The following is a 21745-nucleotide window of genomic DNA, read 5'->3' as shown; positions in this document are numbered from 1 at the left end:
GTTTTGCTTTAGTTGACAAGTCATTTTGTTCATGCTGAAAGACTTAATTTGAAGAACCTTCAGAGCATATCTCTGGTAAACTAAAGTGGTTCTTTTGCATGATTGTCTGTGGAGTTTTGAAGATTCACAAGTCAACAAAATCGTTTCAGTGTTAGTTGTTTGAGAATTTCTTAAGTCAAGGTAAGCCTGCCAATGTCGGTAAAACAGCAATTTAAGGTGAACATTACTTTCTAAATCACTGAAAACTATTTATTTGTTATTACTGTAGTACATGTTTTTATTTCCATTTGTGTTTACACACTTTCTGGCTCTAAAACAACCCAACCTACCATAATATGTTTAGGAACAAATACCCAGCAACACAACCCACACAGTCTTCATACGTCACCTCTTCAGATGGATAATAGTAGATACTCGTGTGATGCTCACAGACACACAACTTAACAACAGTTATACAAGGTATTAGGGCTGCTCAATTAATCGTATTTTAATCGCAATTACGATTATGGCTTGCAACGATTACGAAAACAACAAATCGAAATAAAACGATTTTTTTTAATTATTAATATTACTTATTTTTGTTTTTGTTTTTCAGTTGAGTTATACTTAAAGTTCAGGGTAATCAACTGTTAAAAACATACTGTTCACATTTTTATCTCCAATAAATGGATGTTTTCAAAGTAAATGGATAATCGTTTTTAATAATCGTGATATCAATTATTGACCCAAATAATCGAGATTATGATTTTTGCCATAATCGAGCAGCCCTACAAGGTATGCACACCACAAGATAAAGCATGTGTATATTATTAATCTAACTGTAGTGGATGTTCTCTGTAATCTCTGCAGTGGAGAGCGATCAATCTGTCTGTGTTACTTATCCATGCAGTTCATGGTCACTAGTTTCCATTATCTATTTGTGTCTAACTCTCCATGCAACATGATACTGAGGTCAAGTGGACAGTGAGTGTGCTGCTGTTATGCACGCAGTAATATAGCTTGGTTTGAGTACCTTGTGTGTCTATGAATGAGCGAGGTGGGTGAAGAAATGCCTCCAAATGTTCCCTCTCAGCTTCAGAGACTCCACCCCTCCCCCTTCATCACACAATACATCAAACCATGCATTTATGCCAAGCAATTGAATTCGTATTGGATATAAATCTGAGCTGTGACCAATGAGGCCGCTGTCTGCGTCTTCGCCTTATAAACTGACATGCATCTCTCATGACTGATCCCTTTAATTAGCATAGCGGTCTGAGAGATGCATGGCTCCGTCTGCAGACAGACACTTCGGGGAGATGCACAATGAGGAGCATTACATCCAAGTTAACTAGGCACTTTCAGACCTTTTAAACAGAACATTATGAAAATAATTGAATACAATTAGAGCCATTTTAAAAAGAATGAATTTGAAAATGTGCGTTTCTTTTTATATTCAGTGCCTATTTACGAATAAGTAACATTGAGTAAAATACTGAGAAAACAACCAAATGTGCTAAACACTTTCAATGTATTAATTCACTGCATTTGAACACGTGTGCAATACTTTTAGGTAAGGGCAGGCAATGGACAGACTTGAGGACATGCATCCCACTAAACGGAAACAGAGCTGGAAGAATTGGAGTGTTTCAGTCCATCTCCAGGGTTCAACTTAGGCCCCGGCCACACAAGGACGAAAACGGTCGTTTGCGTTACTGTTTAGTGTCATATAGACCGTTCGGCCACACGAGGACGACCGAATACGGCACTAAACGACTGCAGAAACGATAACGGGTCCCAAGGTGGATAGAACGGCATACGCATCGCTCTGGGGGGGGTCAAACGGCTCCGTGTGTACGCCCTATACGATCATTTTCTGATAATGAAGAGGCAATAGCCCTGCCTCTCCCCACCTCTGCTGCTCACCCCCGCGTCAAAGTAAACTGCACTGAATTCAGATTATTTATCTTTCTCTCGATATGGACATAAACGCGAGTGAAGTCTAATCTGACAGGACGGAGACACCTCTCAAACTACCTAAACTAGTTATAAATATGTTTATTTTTACTGTCGGCCGGGACACTCATTACTGGATCAGTTGCTGCATGAGACAGACACTGACGCTGTCCGAAGAGAGGGAGGAAAAATAGAGGCTCCGTGTATTTTATTATTATAATATATAGAGTCGTTATTCATTTGTTTTAAAGCTCAATAAATAACAAAGAAGACCTTTGACCGGCACTTTTATAATTTTGTCGGAAGATTTAAACTTTAATACACGTTGACTGGCGAAAACCTCTGCCCGGTTCCCTCGGCCCCCACCGCGGAGAATAAACAGAAGGGCAACCATGACAACCATGCTTCTTCGCTGCTTTTGTGGATGAAGTTACAGCGCCACGTACAGGCTCGGCATATGTACTGCAGCTTCTCCAGCGGTTGGAGCTAAACGGAGCTGTCTCGTGTGGACAGACACTATCGGGTGAATATTGCGTGTGGACGGAAGCATTTTTGCGATTGCGTTTGCGTTAATCCTATGCGTTTAGCCGTTTTCGTCCTCGTCCTGGCCGGGGCCTTACTTTAGGCAATAAACTCCTCTGAGCAGAGGAGATTCTTCCAGACTAACTGTAAGCTTTGGACACTTCTCTTTGCCCTTAGACTTGTAGGCTACATGTTGACCCTAATGTGCACTGAAGCCGTTTGCATCTGAGAGTCAGGAGGCACGTGTTGGATTATCAGACAAGAATAAGCAAGTTAAAAAGGTGTTTACTGACCTTAGGGGTCAAACGAATGAAATGCTAAAAGTCCCTCTATTTCAAGGCCTCACCTGTTTTTCTTCAGAAAGCATCATTAAGCACTGCTCAGTCGTGCCATTATATCATATATATTCTTTTCATCTCAAGTCGGCATCAATTGTATGCACAACTTTGAGGACATGTCCTTTGATGTACACACACATCTGCAGGAGACAGTTTCAGTATTGCAGTGAGTGAGATTATTAGCAAATGAAAAGAGATCATGGATTCACAAATCTATCCACAAGGCGAGAAAAAGCTCCATTCAAAGCACTGTAATTATTGTATTTTGTATTCAAAGGAGTGTCAAGCTTTAAAGCTGGCTTTAATGTATTTTTTAAATAATGAACAAAAAAATACCATAGAGTTTCTGCAAGGCGTAGCGTTTAGAGCCACATCAGATTCATAGTAATCTAATTGTTGTTTCTCAAAAAATATCAATCTTTATGATATTTTTGTGAGCCCAAACATTTTTAGAATTAACATTAATAGTTCAAATAAGTAGATGGAGAATGGGGGATGGATGGAGGTTCATTTTAGTATTTTGTGCCTCTACTGTGAAATGTCTCCATTCTTAAAATGTTCAAAACGGTCTTTATTTTTCTCATACAGCCTGTGCTGAAGCACCCGTTTTAACTCTCTTAACGTTGGGATTTTAGCCTTACACCACAGAAAAGGGAAAACCCCAAAAAGCAGAATAGCGTCAATTTATTTTTCCTGGTTGCACGTATTTGGTTAATTTAAATTTGAGGACCATGTGCAAGTTGCTGTAATGTCAGATAAACTATAAGCAAACATCTATGACTTGCACCAAAAAGTGACATGTGTGTTGAAGCACCACAGGTACACTTCTTTAAAATGCACTTGTTTTAGCAGTGTTACATTTGAGGTCTTCAGATGGAGGCAGAGGTAAGTCTGAGTTAAACAGCAGGATACACAAGTAAAATCTCTGCCTCCGACTCCCTCCCTAATCGTCCTTTCTCTTCCCACCTATCTCTTTCTTGAACATGCAGGATGTACACCCGATGCTCCAATCCAAGGCGGCCAATCGCAGCCTGACATTTTGTCACAGTTCACTGCATACTATTCCCAAAGGGATCTATTAAGTTATGGTACTCAGTGAGCCAAGGAAAAGGAGAGCAGAGCGTCCGAGTGGATTAGTTAATCAATAATATGGGGAAGGATTAAAATAGATGCATTCATACGCTGATATAGAACAGGGGCGGGAGCCATCTGGCTTTCACCATTCCCTGAGGTATCGATCACCGCAAATGGTGGGCGGACACTTTTTCCAGGGTAATTGTGGCAAGGCTGAGCTTTGGTATTTATACAAGTCCACTTTAAAAACAACCATTTGTCTATGTCTCACTGAAATTCATGCTTGAAAGATGTAGACATCTAGAGAACATTATTGTGGTAGTTCTCATCTACAGTTATTTCTGACTGTATGGCCCCTGGGGCACAATGACCCCGGAGCAATTTCTTTCTTTGTCGTCATGCAAATTACACTATCTTTTCATTCCCAGGTGAGCAAAAAAGGAACTAAGCTCATTATCATGCAACTTTGCTGCATAACTGCACCACTGAACTCCTTTCACCACGGTGAACATCTTACTGAACCTGTTCTGCTCACCTGGAGATACTACAGTCGCAGAAACCCCAGAGGGACGCTAAACTGCGGCTCGATGGGAGTTACCAAGACATACGGATGTTATATGTAACACAGGAGAGGAGTAATCGCAATCCTGAGCTAGGGGGCATTCTTCATTTTGCAATTATATTTCATAGTGGAAATGGAAGCCAGAGTCCAAGAGTTTCAATCCTAACAAATAGAAGTAATACAACATTATGAGGTGGGAGGTGACAGTAGAACAGAAGTATATAAGGACAATAAAACCATGTAAAGATGTATTTTATTGGACATCTTTACCCTTTTTATTCAACCTTCTGATTAAAGGACAACCACACCACTTCACAGCCACAAACAGATCTAAAAATAGTCCATGATAGCACAACATGTTCCATTGCAAAATAACATTTAATGTTTAGATGTCAGAATCAAAGAGCGAGAAATTAGTCTGAATCATCATTTAAAAAAAAACTGGGGAAGAAGTAGGGTACAATACTCTGATTGGTGATTGGAGATGCAGGAAAATGCAAGGTATGGAAAACAAGAGTCTTTACAGTGTATCGACCCCATCACTTTACTTAACTGGAAATAATGTTAGACTCTCAAGCGGTATGTAAAAAGAGAAAATATCCCAACAATGATTTCCATGTATTAGACTGATCAAACCTATATCTGTTATTGGATGCCTTCTTTATCTTTACTACCATTTTCAAGTATATCCATTCTTCTATCTCGATCCAGCCTCCTCTTTCTGTCTAATTTTAAAGCATCTACAAATATTAGTATGCTAATGCCTTCTTTCGTATGCTGCTCTAATTAGGGCTGGTAGTGTGACAAAGGCTAGCTAACAAGCCATACAGTGTTCTGGGTAGGCAAGGGAGCGAGTAAAACAATCCATTAACACTGCAACTCAACGCGAGTATGTCCCCACAGACCACAGGTGTGTGTAAAACAAATACTTGCCATAAGAGGACCTCCCAACAGGATAACAGGTAAGTTAATTTGCGGGACGGGTGGCACAGTGGTCTGTGCATCCGATCATCAGATCAAGGGGAACGCTGGGGAACTCCAGTTCGAAACCCGCTCCCGCCGCCACTGCATCAGGCCGTTGTGTCCTTGGGCAAGACACTTCACCCGGATTTGCTCCTGTGGGTATTGTCCACAGTACATGTATAATACCAATGTATACTTGTAAAAGCACCTCGAGGCGTGAAGATGGACGGTGTGGCACAGTGCGCTGTGCAATGATCATCAGATCAAGGGGTGAAACCCGCCGCTGCTGCGTCTGTAAAGCCGGTGGGTCCTTGGGCAAGACCCTTCACCTGAACTTGCTCCTGTGGGTATTGTCCACAGTTTCTATATGTAAAGCGCTTTGAGTTGCCAATTATTATTTATAATTATTATTAATTAGTCATGCATCAGCATCTCCCTGGCCAGATTTGGTCGCTCTTTGGACAGGACATTTTGCAACATTACCGTTTGCACTGTGAATGGAAAAAGCCTTCGGGAGCTGCGACCTTATGTTTGAACATTAAAACCAACGGTGGCAGCTTCCTGCGTGTTTTAATTCCAGACTGAACCCAGAGGAAACGACTGAAACTTTGTTACTGTCAATAATGTTCTTCATTTATCCTCTCAGAAAGTATGGTTTTCCAGCAGGCCCTTAGGCAATTGTATTTTTATTTACTTTTTCATTTGTGATCAAATATCCATGCTATTCACCAAAGGCCGACTGGCCTCAAGTTTAGATGAAATTAGAAATCTATAATTCAGTTCACACTTCAGAAAGTGTGCCCAGCAGAGTAAATGTGTGGGGAGGGAAAGAGAAACACACACACCAACACACACAGAGATGAAGAGAACAAGTCAGGGAGGGAGACAGAAAAAGGGAGATATAATTTCCTCAGCGGATCACACTGCTCATGGCACAGTAAAGTCTCCTGAACAAAACCTTGAATAATGAACTATACGTGCATAAAGATATGTTCCCGTTTTCTTTTATTATTCATATGAAAAATGCAAGGAGGTTGCAAATACAAGACCAGACTGGAGTCAACCCTCTGTTTGACGAGAGCCAGGAGAAGAGTTCAATGGTGGTTGACACATCTCTCTATAATTGCTTATAGGAAACTGTATGATCCTTTCCTCATCATCCAACTTTTTCCGCAAGCCGCTGTCAGCTGATGTAGTCACTTCAAATATTCAACTTAGTGGGATGTTATTGAATTTTTGTGGGTGGGTGGGTGGAGGGCGGGCTGGAATAGATATTGCTCCAGAGTGTTTCAGCAACACTCAGACCAATATCATCAGATATTAAACACGGGAAGAGATCACTCCCTTTAGGAAGAACGGGAGCAGGAGAATGAACAAAGGCAGGAGAACACAAGATCTATTATCGGCAAGAAAAGAAAAAAAGTCTCGGGGCGTGAGGCATTTTATCCAGATTCACACACACATTATCTTTTCATTCCATTCTGCTTTGTCCAGTTTAGTAGCAGATGTTTCATTGCCTGACCAAAATAAACAGGGGCTATATTCCATGGAAAGTGTCAGATTATAAATAACATAACAATATAGGTGGTCAAATTGAAATCTGTTGAAATGTAACAGCGCATGAAAGGAAGGTCAGAGGGAATCAATGAGGGCTTTTCACAGAAAAACAATAACCAGTGTAGCAGAGTAACTGCTGAAGGCCAGACATGTGTGAAGAGGGTTGTTTCTAAGGATTGACTCACTACTGCATAGACAGACACACAATGCCACACTTCAGTCATGAACAAGGTTACAATTCAATTTGGCTTTGCCTACAGCTGATACAACAGTTTAATGTGAACCCACTTCATGAATATCACAGAGTAATAACCTTTATCCTGGTAATATCTGTCACGTATCATTTCAAAACCTCTCTGGTTATTCTGACCGGGAACATGAAATATCTTTTTCTCTCGTCATGTGTGAGACAGACGGATTTTTCCACCCGTCACGCTCTGATTCAAGACAGAGCGGAGAACATTGAGAGATGTGCTGGAGGAGGAGCGCTGCTTTATGTCGGTGGAGAAATTCATCCTGTTAACATGACGTGTTGAGAAAACAGCTGAGGAATTAAGATACCACAGTGTCAAATGCTTGTTTGTTTTCTAATGCTGTACTATAGTGCTGTTATTTTAACTCAGTCAAATAAAAAAAAGGCATTATTTTGTTGCGTGTCTGACTCAAAATTGTCCGAATTTTGTACCGTTCAAGTCTCAGTGATGGAGGATAGTGCTCAGATTAACAACGCTTTTTTCCCCGAGTATGGCTTTAGAAATGACAGTAGTATGTAATAGAAGTTGAATTTAACAGGTTTTCTTTAGATCAAATGTTATAATGTCTTTACAAACTCTTGGCTATAATTGCTTTGCTTTTCACAGAAAATATCTTAAAGAACAGGCAAGATATCAATTCCTCAATTCCTAGTCTTGACCCTATGTTCCCGTAGCAAGGACAAATAATTAACCAAGCAAACATGTCAGAGTTTGTTCCAGTCAGCCATAAAACACTAGAAGACGATATATTCCATCTAAAAACAACTACATGTAGTCTTGATAGTCTTCCGACAAACTTTTTTAAAAGTGTCTATTGCTATATTGCCTCAGATGTACTGCAGATTGTGAACATGTCACTCCATTCAGGTGACTTCCCCAAGTGCTTGAAAACTGCAGTTATTAAGCCACTGCTAAAAAAAGAACACCCTCGATACACTGACAATCAGTAATTAGAGGCCAATTTCAAATGTACCATTTTTAAGCAAAATAATTGAAAACAGTTTTTTGACCTCCAATAACATTTTAGACACCTTCCAATCTGGTTTTAGGTCTCGTCATAGCACAGAGACGTTTTTTTTAAAGATTTTAAATGACATTCATTGTAATACCGACTGTGGGAAATCCACAGTTTTAGTTCTACTGGACCTCAGTGCGGCGTTTGACACCGTAGATCACAATATTGTAATAGAAAGACTAGAGAAATGTGTGGGTCTGTCTGGCACTGTCAACAAAGGATTTAAATCCTATGTTGAAAACCGAGAGTATTTTGTTTCAATTGGTAGCTGTATATCGGACAGAACCAAAATGACATGTGGAGTTCCCCAGGGGTCGATCCTCGGGCCTCTTCTATTAAAGTTAAGTTAAAGTTAAAGCCTTTTATTGTCACTATACACAGAGTATAACGAGATGCAGAGTGCAACTCTGTCCCGGTGTGCAAAAAATTTACAAACAAATACATAACACCAAAAAACACAGCAATAGGACATACAATCATACGGGGGAATAAATAGTTAAAAATATTGACATAAAAAATAGTATATAAAGTGCATTAAAAGAGTGTGTATGTGTGAGAATGGTTACAGTTATTATTATGTGTGGTGGTTGAGCAGCCTGACGGCCCAGGGGTAGAAACTGTTTTTGAGTCTGTTTGTCTGTGACTTGAAGCTCCTGTATCTCCTCCCAGAAGGCAGGAGAGAGAACAGTCTGTGACCTGGGTGAGAGCTGTCCTTTATGATTTTATTAGCTCTGCTGAGGCAGCGGGAGGTGGAGATGTGTTCCAGAGAGGGCAGGGGGCAGCTGATGGTTTTCTCTGCCATCCTGATCACTCTCTACAGGGCTTTCTTGTCCGCAGCTGAGCATCCTGCATACCACCCCGAGATGGAGTATGACAGCACGCTCTCGATGGTCGCCCGGTAGAAGGACACCAGCAGCTTCTTGTTAAGTCGGTTTCTCCGAAGCACCCTCAGGAAGTGTAGTCGCTGCTGGGCCTTCTTAACTGCTGCAGTGGTGTGTGCTGTCCATGCTGCCACTTGCTCAAATAATGAGAAATAACAACATTTCATATCATAATTACGCAGATGACACCCAAATCTACATATCACTTTCCATAGATGAATACGGTCCTACTGATTTATTGATCACATTTCTAAAACAAATACATGACTCGATGTGCCGTAATTTCTTACAGCTCAACACAAAAAAAGTAAAAAAAAAAGTAATTGTTTTTGGAACCAAAGAAGAGAGAACTAAAGTCACTGCACACCTGGAATCACTATTACTCTAACCAAAAATCAAGCAAGAAACTTAGGTATAATTTTAGACTCTGACCTCAATTTTAACAGCCACATCAGGGCAATCAACAGATCAGCCTACTACCATCTAAAAAATATCTCGCGTATTAAAGACCTTATGTCGAAGCAAGACCTTGAAAAACTTGTCCATGCATTTGTCTTTAGCAAGCTTGACTACTGCAACAGCATCTTGACAGGCCTCACAAAAAAATCACTCCATAAACTCCAACTAATTCAAAATGCTGCTGCCAGAGTCTTAACCCGGACAAAGAAAACAGATCACATCACTCCAGTGCTGAGATCGCTGCATTGGCTTCCAGTAAGTGAGAGAATTGATTTTAAGATTGTATTGCACACATAAAGCACTAAACGGCTAGGAGTCAGGACCCAAATATATCAAGGACCTCCTTCAGCGGTACGAACCCAGAAGACCCCTTAGGTCTTCAGGCGCAGGCCAGCTCACTGTTCCATTTGTGAGATCAAAGCGTGGGAAAGCAGCCTTCTGCATCTATGCTCCTAATGCATGGAACAAACTACCAGAACATCTGAGAATGGCTAGCACTTTAGAATAATTTAAATCAGGTCTAAAAACAACATGGCTTTTTAAATTGAAATGTTCTAATTTTCTAACTGTTTTTTTTTTTGTATGATTTATTTATGAGATTTTGAGCACAACAGACATACAATACACCTCCTACATGGAGTGAGATTGATACACAGTTGAATACTGTGGAACAAGGTAACAACAGACAGTTTACCCCCAAGGGAGGGCAGGGAAGCCAGGAAAATGATTGCGAACAAAATTGCGGACTTGCAAATATCTAAAGAAATGAGTGCGCTGCAAATTGAAAGCTTGAGTTAGCTCAGGGGTCTGCAACCTTTTTGACCAAAAGAGCCATTTTGCTCCTTTTTCCCCAAAACAATTCTGTCTGGAGCCGCAAAACATATTTCATAGTTTTTTATTGTTATATCAAACAAAAACTATAGTTTTTTGCATTTATTAGGCTATTTATTACATGATATAAAACTGTTAACCTCTAATAAGAAACAAAGAACTCTTATAAGGAGAATTAAAAATAATACACAGGCCTACTTTAAAATAAATTAAACGCAGCACTTGGGGAGTCCTCTGCACATTGGAAGGAAAAAAAACATTATTAAAATGGGCCCACTTTGAAATAAATAAAACATATATCTGCACCCTAAAAAGAGTTAAAGGTAGGGTAGGTAAGAATGGAGAAGCAGCTCGAGTGCGCTAGAATTTGAAAATACACAACCGGAAAAAATCTGCCACTTCCTTCAGACTTCCTCACAGAGCCCCTCCTCCAACACACACGAACGCGCACATGACCAATGAGGGCACGAGATAAGTCTGTGCACAGATGGAAGGCTGACAGGCAGGTAGGCCATCCAGTTACTTTAGCCGGGCCGAGGCAGATGATTGGTCGTGCTTTTTACAGCGCCACGGCTTCCAGAGATTAATTTTTGTATGTATTTATTGTCAAAGCATTTAATATTCATTGCTATCGGGACGTTAAGAGCATTCCATGGAATATAACAAAAAGTGTTTTCTGAAATAAATGACATACCCCATTGAATTATGACTGAAGGTCGTCAGCTGTCTTCCTCTCCCTCGTAAAGGCTGCACCACCGTTGACAACTTCTCTCTACATATCAAACATACCGGTAAACCAGCATCGTTTGCTGTGAAAGCAGACAACTCTGTCCACACGGAATTAAATCATGTGTTCCTCCGGTACTTTTCTTTGATTTATCCATAGTTCGCTCATCGAGCCGGGGGTCAGGTTATTCGCCTCCAAGAAAAGGCGCTCGCGCGGGACCGGAGCAGGATGTGACGCATATTTTAGTTGACCTAATTAAAACCATTTTTTTATTTATGTGTCACAGTATCACCTCAAAATACAAGATACGAAACATTTTCAACCATGCAACAAAATATAAATAGTCCTACAAATACTTTTATTTCCTTCTTATTTTTGTCTAAACTCAAGGGAGCCAGAGCAGAGGGCTTAAAGGGCCGCATGCGGCCCGTGGGCCGCGGGTTGCCGACCCCTGAGTTAGCTGGTCGAAGGAAGCAAATATGCCACTGATGTAAAGCTGTTTTATTGAAACAATCCCTAGGTCTTTCCAGATTAAAAAAGCCCTGTCAATGACTGACGGAGTAAACAGAATGTACTGGGGCAGAGACAGGTGTTATCTGTAGCCCAAAGTGCCGCCTGAACTGATTCCAGATTTTAAGGCAGCTTTTCACTACAACACTCCTGGAGTGTGAAGTTGGTGACGATGTTGGGGGGAGGCACAGCAGGGACAACAGAGAAGAGGGACTACATGAGGCTTCTTCAACCTGCAGCCATGGTGGAGGCTGGCTGCTGGTGTGACACCAGTACAATATTGTTCTAATGTTTGCAGCCCAATAGTAAAGCAAGAAGTTGGGTAGAGCAAGGCCACCCAACTGTTTAGGCTTTTGTAAAATGTCTTTTTTGATTCTTGGGGTGCTTTTCTTCCAAATAAATTGTGAGATTACGCTATCAAGAGAGTGGAAAAAGTGTTTGGGGAGGAAAATAGGTATACACTGGAATAGATATAAAAACTTGGGCAGCACATTCATGTTAATACAATTTATACGACCAGCGAGAGACAGAGGCAAGAGTGACCAACGATGGATGTCTTTGGACAGCCTAGCTAAGAGAGGGGAAAAGTTATGTTCAAATAGTTCTGAATAGTTTTTAGTTACACATACACCCAAATATTGAAAGTGCTCCAGCGATGTTCTGAATGGTAACTCGGAGAGGGGATGGGCTATGGCTGCCGCATTAACTGTCACAAGTTTGCTTTTATGCAGATTCAATTTATAACCTGAGATTTGCCCAAATTCTTTCAACATGGTCAGTACAATAGGGATAGATTTGTCTGGGCTAAAAAGAAAGACCAGGAGGTCATCGGCGTACAGGGATGGTTTATGTTCCATGCCACCACTTGAGATGCCCAACATCTGACTGGCCCTAAGAGCTACTGCTAGAGGTTCAATGGCAATGGCAAAAAGTAATGGAGAGAGTGGACAGCCCTGTCGGGTACCACGGTTGAGGGAGAAATAGTCAGAGTAGTCATTATTTGTGCGAACACAAGCAAGGGGGGATGTATACAAAAGCTTAATCCAAGATATAAGTGTATCGCCAAAGCCAAAACATTTCAGTGTGTAAAACAGGTAGGGCCACTCCACACGATCAAATGCCTTTTCAGCATCCATTGAGATGACCAGCTACGGGTCGTCAGAGGTGGTTGGTGAATACAGAATATCAAACAGTCGTCTGACATTGTGAAAGGAATGTCTGTTCTTTATAAACCTTGTTTGGTCTGCAGTAGGGGTGTAACGGTTCACAGAAGTCACGGTTCGGTTCGTACTTCGGTCCCAAATGCATAATTCCAGGTTTGTTGTTATTTATTTTTGAACAGTAGTGCAAGTTTCAGTTTAAAAATGAGGAACTCTGACATTTTGAATAATTAACTGTATTAAACAGTTAAAAACAAACCACAAACAGTAGCCTACCACACACACTCAGATGCTGGCCATAGTATCTATAATGGCTGATGTCAAACAAAAAGGTTTCATCAAGCTGTAAAACTAAAAAGAATGTCTTGAAAATATTACATCATAAATAATAAGAAAGTGTTTCAAGAGCGCATAGTCGTTGAAAAACATATGCCAAAAGCTTCCGTTATTTATTTTGGTCTCACGGCTTTCATGTCTATTGGCTTCTTAAAAACAGCGGGGATCAGCTGTTGAACAGCTGTTGTCTTTTGCCCTCCGGTGATTGGCAAATCTGGGTGATGCCTTCTGATATGATTTAGCATGTTTGGTGTGTGTTACCATTAGCATACCGCACCGCTGTCTAACAACGCCGACACACCGTCCTCGTCCGATCCACCACTCGCACACGTCATCGTTATTGTAGTCCACAGGGAACCCGAAATGTTCCCACACAGCTGATTTAAAAGAAGCAGGTGGGTTCTAGCTCCTGTGTGTTATTTGAAATTGCCATACTAACTTTTCTTCTTCTTGTATTTTGTTCGTTTTGTTCAGAGCCCTATTAGTATCTCTAGGGCCCTTTCTCATTTTATCAAATCCCACTCCTCGACTCCTCGGTCCTCCGGTAGTGACCCGGAAATGAATTTTAGCGCGCCATGTTGAAGGACATCTCATTTCTCTAAATGCACGTCGAGGACCGAGCATCGAGCAAGCTCTCTGGAGGAGCTCTAACCGAGGAGACACTGATGGGTCCTCCACGGTCCTCCACGGCTTCTTCGCGGATGCATTTCCGGGAACAGAGATGTTTCAAAGAGTCGTGACGCACGGCCGGACTTATCTCAGCCAATGACAGCTCTGCATGCATCCCCTGGCTATTATTTTAGAAACTGCTTTCATCGCAACACGATGTTTACAGCTGTGAGGTCCGTGCAGAAAGCAGAGCAGTGTGTAAAATATATATCACTCAACAGGCCTACTCTCTTTATTTGCTTTAGTTTAGTAGATATCTACAAACAAAGAGTTGATATTTTTCTAACACCATTTAGTGCTTCAAAAAATAAAATACACAAGGCTGTAGTCTGATTATATGCTTTAGGAGCTGTAGGTGCGTGTGGTAGGCTACAGTGTGTAGGTGTGTGTTGTGCAGTGCGTAGATGCAGCAGACAGACAGGTCTCAGTTGGTTTGGTGTCCTCTGCTTACTTTTAATACTTGTAAATAAAACGTTTGGCCCGTAATTTATTTTCCTCATTGTAGCGACCAGAGAGAGGGGGGGGGATATATCCAGTCTCTGATAGTGTTACGTTATTATGAGTGCTCCGTTTGATTCTGAAATTGTATATATAATTTATATAAATATAAGTTAGAAAAATGAGAAAGGGCCTAGGACTCTGGTTTTGTTGTTGTGTTTCTTCTTGTTCTTCATTTGTTGTTTAAGGGGGGCTGGCAAACAGCTTTTAGGCGCAATACCGCCTCCTGGATTATAAATAGTATAATGGATACTGCACTGAATGACAGACTTTTTTCCCACTCGTAAAAAAAGGCGTATTCGTCGTTTGACTGCATGTGCCGAACCGTGACGTCCGAACCGTGACGTCCGAACCGTGACGTCCGAACCGTGACGGTACGGGACGAATACGGATACCGTTACACCTCTAGTCTGCAGAGATGATAGTTGGCAGGACACTCTCCAGCCGCCTAGCCAACATTTTAGCCAGTATTTTGACATCAGCACAAAGCAGAGAGATAGGGCGATAATTACTACAAGACAATGGGTCTTTATCCTTTTTCAATATGAGAGAGATAGTAGCCTGACGCAGAGTGAGAGGATGTGAGCCATTTTGCAGCGATTCGTTGAACATGTTAAGTAGAAGCGGTGAAAGTGTATCTGCAAATGTTTTTAAAAATTCAGCAGGGAAACCGTCAGGGCCAAGGCTTTTCACATTCTGCATACACATTAAAGCACTCCTAAATTCGTCTATTGTAAATGGTGCATCCAGATTAGATGCCACTTCAGAGTTGATAGAAGGGATATCTAAGGAACTAAAAAAGTGTTCGTACTGTGTTTCGTTGTCTGGGCACTCGGAGGAGTATAATGACGCATACAAATCCCTGAACTGACCGTTAATGGATTGAGGGTTAATGGTTGGTCCATACACATTTGCCAACACCAGGTTATTAGCCCCAATTCTACCTGTAACAATTATAAAGCGTCCATTAGGGTCTGAAATGACAGTGGACATTGAGAAGGGGATTGATTTATGAATTAGAATTGCAGCCCCGCGTGCCTTGCTTGAAAATGAGGAGTGGTAAAGTTGGCCTACCCAACCTTAACGTTTAACGTGATCTAACGGCTTAAGGTGGGTCTCTTGTAAAAAGGCTATTTTAGTGTTAAGGAAGATAAGATGGTTGATCACTTTGTTACGCTTAACAGGAGAGTTAAGACCTCTAACATTCCAACTAGTGAATCGAACTGCACCGCATGGTGCAGACAATGAGACTGTACTAGCCATATGCAGGGATTGACGGTATGGTTGGAGATGCATCCTCCATAAATGCCCCCACCCATAGATAATAGTAGAAAAATACAGTAACGGGACGCACAATAAAACAACTCAAAAAACAGTGACAAAAACACCCAACAAGCAACCCACACTCCAACCCCAAACCCCACACTGCTGCAAGAAGCAACAGCGTGAAACTCACTGATCCACTGATCAGCATCATTTGCTACTTCCTAAAATCCATCACGCTGATCCCACAACTTAATAAACTTAATAAACTTCAAGAAAAGCATTGTATCTAACCTCAAAAGCCACATAAAAAACGAGTATAATAGGCATTCCCGTGAATTGTTTTGAACACATGTCTGCCTGTGAAAACGTGTCAGTCTGTTGGAAATATGATGAAACAGTGTAACACAAACACTAAACGTGTCAGCCTATTAGAAATACGAAACTCTTTGATGAGACAGTGGAACATGAATATCAAACGTTTATACTCTTAACAATAGGCTACTGTAGACAGCCCGTAGCTGTGGAGATAACATTTGGGAAGGTGTACGCCACAGATGTTCACAAGTCTTTTTTTGCAAGTCCAAGTCAAGTCTCAAGTCTTTGGTCACGAGTCCAAGTCAAGTCTCAAGTCTTTGTGGGGTGAGACTTGATCAAGTCTCAAGTCTTTGGTCACGAGTCCAAGTCTCAAGTCTTTGTGGGGTGAGACTTGATCAAGTCTCAAGTCTGTGGTCACGAGTCCAAGTCTCAAGTCTTTGTGGGGTGAGACTTGATCAAGTCTCAAGTCTTTGTGGGGTGAGACTTGATCAAGTCTCAAGTCTTTGGTCACGAGTCCAAGTCAAGTCTCAAGTCTCTAAAAAAATAAAAGTCTCATGTCTCTTCTGGTTGTAATAAGCCTTCTATTGTCTGCTACTATCCAGTCTGTTAAGAATACTGCACAGCTATATCTAAGAAATTCAAAGCATTTACTGTGTTATTATCACTCCTATATCTATTAGCATACAGTATCAGTACTGATTAGTTGTTTGTTATATGATCACTTTAAACAGGCTATTGCAATGCAATATGATTAACGTTACCGACCTTTTTTATGTCATGTCAAGAGTTGGATGTCAACGCCACTCAACTCAAACAAGTGTGACAAGCAATTCACTAATCTTTTCAAATATTCAGTTACAAAGCTAGTAGCAAGCTAAGTTAACATTACATAGCTGATGCTGAGCTAAACATGTTTGCTAACCGTCCATGCGTTAATGTGACTGACGGACCTCTCCGGGTGAGTTTTCAAGTGCCTGATGAAATTCGAGCCCGGCTAAAATAACTGGATGGCCTACCTGCCTGTCAGCCTTCCATCTGGGCACTAACTTATCTCGTGCCCTCATTGGTCATGTGTTCGTTCGTGTGTGTTGGAGGAGGCGGGCTCTATAAGGAAGTAGCAGCCTCTAGCAGATTATCTCCGGTTGTGTATTTTCAAATTCTAGCGATCTCGAGCCGGTTTCTCTCAAATGTACCTACCCCACCTTTAATACGCCAAAAATAGAAAACACAATGATTGTTCACGAGTCCCAACACACGAGTCCAAGTCGAGTCTGAAGTCTTTTGGTCACGAGTCCAAGTCAAGTCTGGAGTCTCTGTGTGTGCGACTTAAGTGCGACTCGAGTCCGAGTCGCAGACTCGAGTCCCCATCTCTGGTGTACACCAACCGCAAACTGCAATCAACGCTAGCGCACAGCTGGCATTTATGATGGGAAAACGCTAAAATGGAAAGAGCGCGCCTCGCCATCAGGCACGTTACGTTCTGTAGAAACTTGTCAGCCTCCAAAACAGACCGGATCCATGTCTTCTCGCCATTGGGGAGGGTAATACGGAGCTTGGCTGGATACAGGAGAGCCGGTCTGTACGCGCGCTTGTAGAGTTCCGCCATGGAGCTTTTGTACTCTGCTCTTCATCGCTGCTGTAATCCTCGTAGAGTCGGATCTTGTGCTCCTCGTAGAACAGCTCACCACGTCTACGAGCCTCACGGATGAGCAGGTCCTTCACTTGGAAGCGGTGTAGGCGTACGATGACAGGTCGTGGCTTATCTCCTGCAGCAGGCTTGGGTGCGAGGCTCTGGTGGGCACGATCGAGCTCAGGTGGTGAAGAAAGGACCTCCTTGCCAAAGACATCCACAAGTAGTTGGGAAAAAACCGCGGTTCGTCGTGGACCTTCAAGCGATTCAGGTAGGCCGATAATCCTGCGCCCCTCCAGGTCAGCTAGCTTAGTTTTCAGCAACACGTTATCTTGTTGGAGGGTAGAGCATGCATTCTCTAAATGTTGGAGATGACTGTCCACCTCATTAGAGTTGTCTTCCAGAGAGCCGATCCTTTCCCCATTGCCCGCTACAGTCGAGTTCAAGCCGTCCAATGTCGTTGTCAGCGCCTCAAAAGATGACTTAAAGTCGGCAGATATTGCTTTCCTGTGCTCAGCTAACAGGGATCGACTGCAAACTCGTTCTTGAGTTGACATCTAAAATAAACTATTTAAAGTGTTCTGTTCCTAGAATACATTCTATATTTTTCGACAGATCTGTGAAAAAGCTCTTGAATTATTCAGTCTTAAAACTTTGCATTTTTATTGTTATACAGATTCAATTATGTATTGTGTTTCACTGACTTCCCTTTTGAATTGATCTGCCCTTTCCAACAGCACATCAGCACAAAGTCTTTCACAGGATTTCATGATTCTCAACACATTGCCAGGAAATATTGTGTATAAAAGAGGTCATAGATAGCCATGCAGCATTTTCAGATGAAATGATTATACCGCACATCCAGTTGAAGTGTTTTTGTGCATCCTGATGAACGACTAAATGCACAAGCAGAATTCTCTGTATGTAACAGAAAGGTGCCACAGCGAGGCAGACAGAAACCTCTGTGAGCCTTGCAAGCCATCTGCCACGGCCAGATCTGAGAACCACATCTGACAGGCAATTAATAAGAGAGTGTCTTGCTGTGGTGGCCAACCTCTGTGGCATATGTCGCTCTGAAGACACTCGTTTATCTCGTCTTTTGTACCTGGACAAAACAGAAAGTAATGGTCTGGCTTTTATTGTTGCGTTCTCACCCTTAAGTCTATTAATTTACTCCGCAGTTATCATCTATAGATGAGAAGAAGTCTTTGGAAATTGTTGCTTGGAAGAAACAGGACGTGCTCAAGTCAATCAGCCTTACGGTTCTCTTTGGGGATTTGGGTCTACAGAATATCCTTGATCCTGGACAAGGTTGTGGGGACAACTTGAGGATAGTTGGACAGATGATCCAGATGTTAATGTGGCTGACGTAATTCTTTAAAAGGTCAAATTTAAGCAATTGCCAAATGCAGTTTTGCTTCTTTGTGAAATGTGTAGCAAGAGGTCTTGTGCTGCACACACATTGAAGCCTTGCTGTAAGTATCACACTCCAGTCCACACCAAGAGTAAATATGGTGTTTTAAGTTTACAACTGCAGGTCTAGGTGACGTGATGCAACATACTTGAGTTTGATGTATCCATGTGCCAGTTGGAAATGTCAGTGCTTGGCTATGGAGTGTGGTTATGCCAAGATATTCTCAAAGGAGATAGAACACAAAAGAAGTCCATAACATTTAAGAGCAATAGATTACACTGAAGAGACCCCAGCTCTAAAGCCATGCATTTATGTGCCCACCACTCGGAGACACCACCCACCAGTGATGGAGAGATGTCATGCTGAGCAGTTAGTTTATGGCTATGCTTGCTCTAGCTCATAACAAACACGTGAGAATATTTGGCCAGTTGCATCCAGGCAATGTAGGGTACTTTAGAGCTATGTGGCCCCTTTAGCTATCCACAGCAAAGAACACTGTTAAAGACCTTCACGTTGGGTAAGAAATACAAAGGTCCCCACTTCTCACTCTCTGTGCACACAGGAGCATTATTAAAGAAGTGTGTGGGAGGCTGTGGCTGCGAGGGAGCACACTATGCTGCAATGTCGATATCAAGGAGGACACTTGTGTTCAGCAATCTGTCGAGAAGAGAGAAGGAGAGCGGCACAGAGCGCTTGGTGGAGGGAATCGAAGAGGGATGTGTTTGGTTGGGGAAAGTTTAGGATCACAGTTGAGTGGGAAGGGATCACCACATCCACTCATCCTACCCTTTCATTTAGGAACTGCGTCAGAGAGAATATGTTCGACTCCACTATATACAGTAGTCAACTATATGCGGCAATATTATTACGAAAACAATTATTCTGAATGTTGCCAGACTGCATCATTAAATACATTTTGTTATAGTAAAAAAGACATACAGTATATCAGTGTTGGTTTGCCCTTAAAGCAGGTGCTACTCCAATATCAGGCGTCTGTGTGTGGTCACTTCCGTCAGTGCCACTGCACATGTATAGGATCAATGCCTCCAAAGAGCAGTGGATATCCAGGTACAACACATTTCCTTTAAACAACAAGCTTGTTATTGACACGCTGAAGCACACTCATTTACTAGTCTTAGTGAAGGGCCACAGAGATAAGTCTCTACGCTCTCGTCCAGTGGATCCATAACGCCAAGGGAGCAGCAGCAGTTCTTGTTCTGCCGGAAATCAATCGTGAGCACACTAACGGTGTAATGTGACTTTTTGCAATGCGAGTGAATAACTGCTGAAACAACACTTAAAAACTGTCCCTCAAAAACTTTAGAGGGGGTGAGAAAGCATGACTCCACCAGTGTGGGAAAGTTCACTTTCTACATGAACTAGTTCCGTTCACAGTTCACACATTTTAAAATGAACTAGTTCAGTTCATAGTTCATAATTCAAAATGTTGAACTAAAGTTCATGGTTTCAAAAATGAACTAATTTATAGTTCATAGTTCTTTTTTCAATACGTTGCTGCGAGCTATTATTTGTCTCCTGTACGATGTTAATGGGCCATTTCAATTTTTACAATATCCTCAGAGGGCCGTACAAGTTATTGACCTCTGCTTAAAAAAACTAAAATCACAGCCCATTCATTTCATTCTGTGCAAAGAAAAAGCAACCTCTTCATCCAGATATCTCACCATGACTCGCGTATGCATGCACGTGCAGGGTGTGGCGTGACCACCAAAACAGAAAGATAATTTATGGACACAAGATGTGTGCAAATGTATTTAGTTTCCTATCCATGTGAACATGGTTTAAGTGGGGGGGACCTAACCTCCTCTAGAGGGGTCCGGGGGGCATGCTCCCCTGGGAAGATTTGTTGCACTTTGAGAGCAACATTAGGAGATCTATGGACACATCTCTCAACACCCAAACACAACTGTAAGCAGATTTTCTTTTAATTTATGGATATTTGACAAATCACTCCCCTTTCAAACAGTATTCTTCTTTATTAATAACTGTCATATAGTATTTTATACCTGTTTACTTTATTCTCTTATTTTTTTTAGAACTATAGTGATCATATAAAGATGTGCCTTTACCTCACTGGTTGTAGACAAAGCTTCTTATATTCGTTAGCATAGCTAGCTAACCAGATGCTAATGATAACAACACAGTTATTGACTGTATGACGATGAGCAGATCGCCACTGGGCTTTCAACTAAAGACACAGACACGCAGAAACTGCGGCATGTGTATGGACTTATCGGTACTGCAATTTCTGAAGTGCTGGAGTGGCGTTCTGGTGCTCTCCGTCAGAACTGCACCCCTGTCAGTCGAGACATATACCACGTGATGACACGTTAGGCTCGTGTTGTGTTCAAGGACCCTGACCTTGGCCAGGAAAAACAGGCACTCGCTTGTTTAATTTGTTTGCGGTCTAGATTTCTTTCATTTTTTTATTGTTTGCGTGTGTTTATAAATTACCTCGAGGGCCGTACCAAATTGTCTCGCGGGCCGTATACGGCCGGAGGCCGGAGGTTCCCCACCCCTGCCGTAGAGTCTCACTCTGAGCGAGTGCTGCTGCAGCTGCTCTCGGCTTCGTCCATACTAATTAATTAATTAATTAATTAATTCAATGCTCGCCGGTTCCGCGGTTCCACATTGTTTGTTGTGAGGAGTCTGATATATTTAGTATATTTATATTTTAGTGCGACAGCCAGGGGTGACAGGCGCGTACGCGTCACAGGCAGCTTGCTGTTGCCAGATTGGGTGGTTTTCCGCATTATTTTGAAGCCTGTATACGGTGTGTTTTAACTGGGTTTTCGGCTGAAAGGCATA

The sequence above is a fragment of the Pseudochaenichthys georgianus genome, chromosome 18 (assembly GCF_902827115.2).
Source record: "Pseudochaenichthys georgianus chromosome 18, fPseGeo1.2, whole genome shotgun sequence".
NCBI lineage: Eukaryota > Metazoa > Chordata > Actinopteri > Perciformes > Channichthyidae > Pseudochaenichthys > Pseudochaenichthys georgianus.
The sequence above is the reverse complement of the archived record's forward strand: the minus strand, read 5'-3'. Positions refer to the sequence as shown.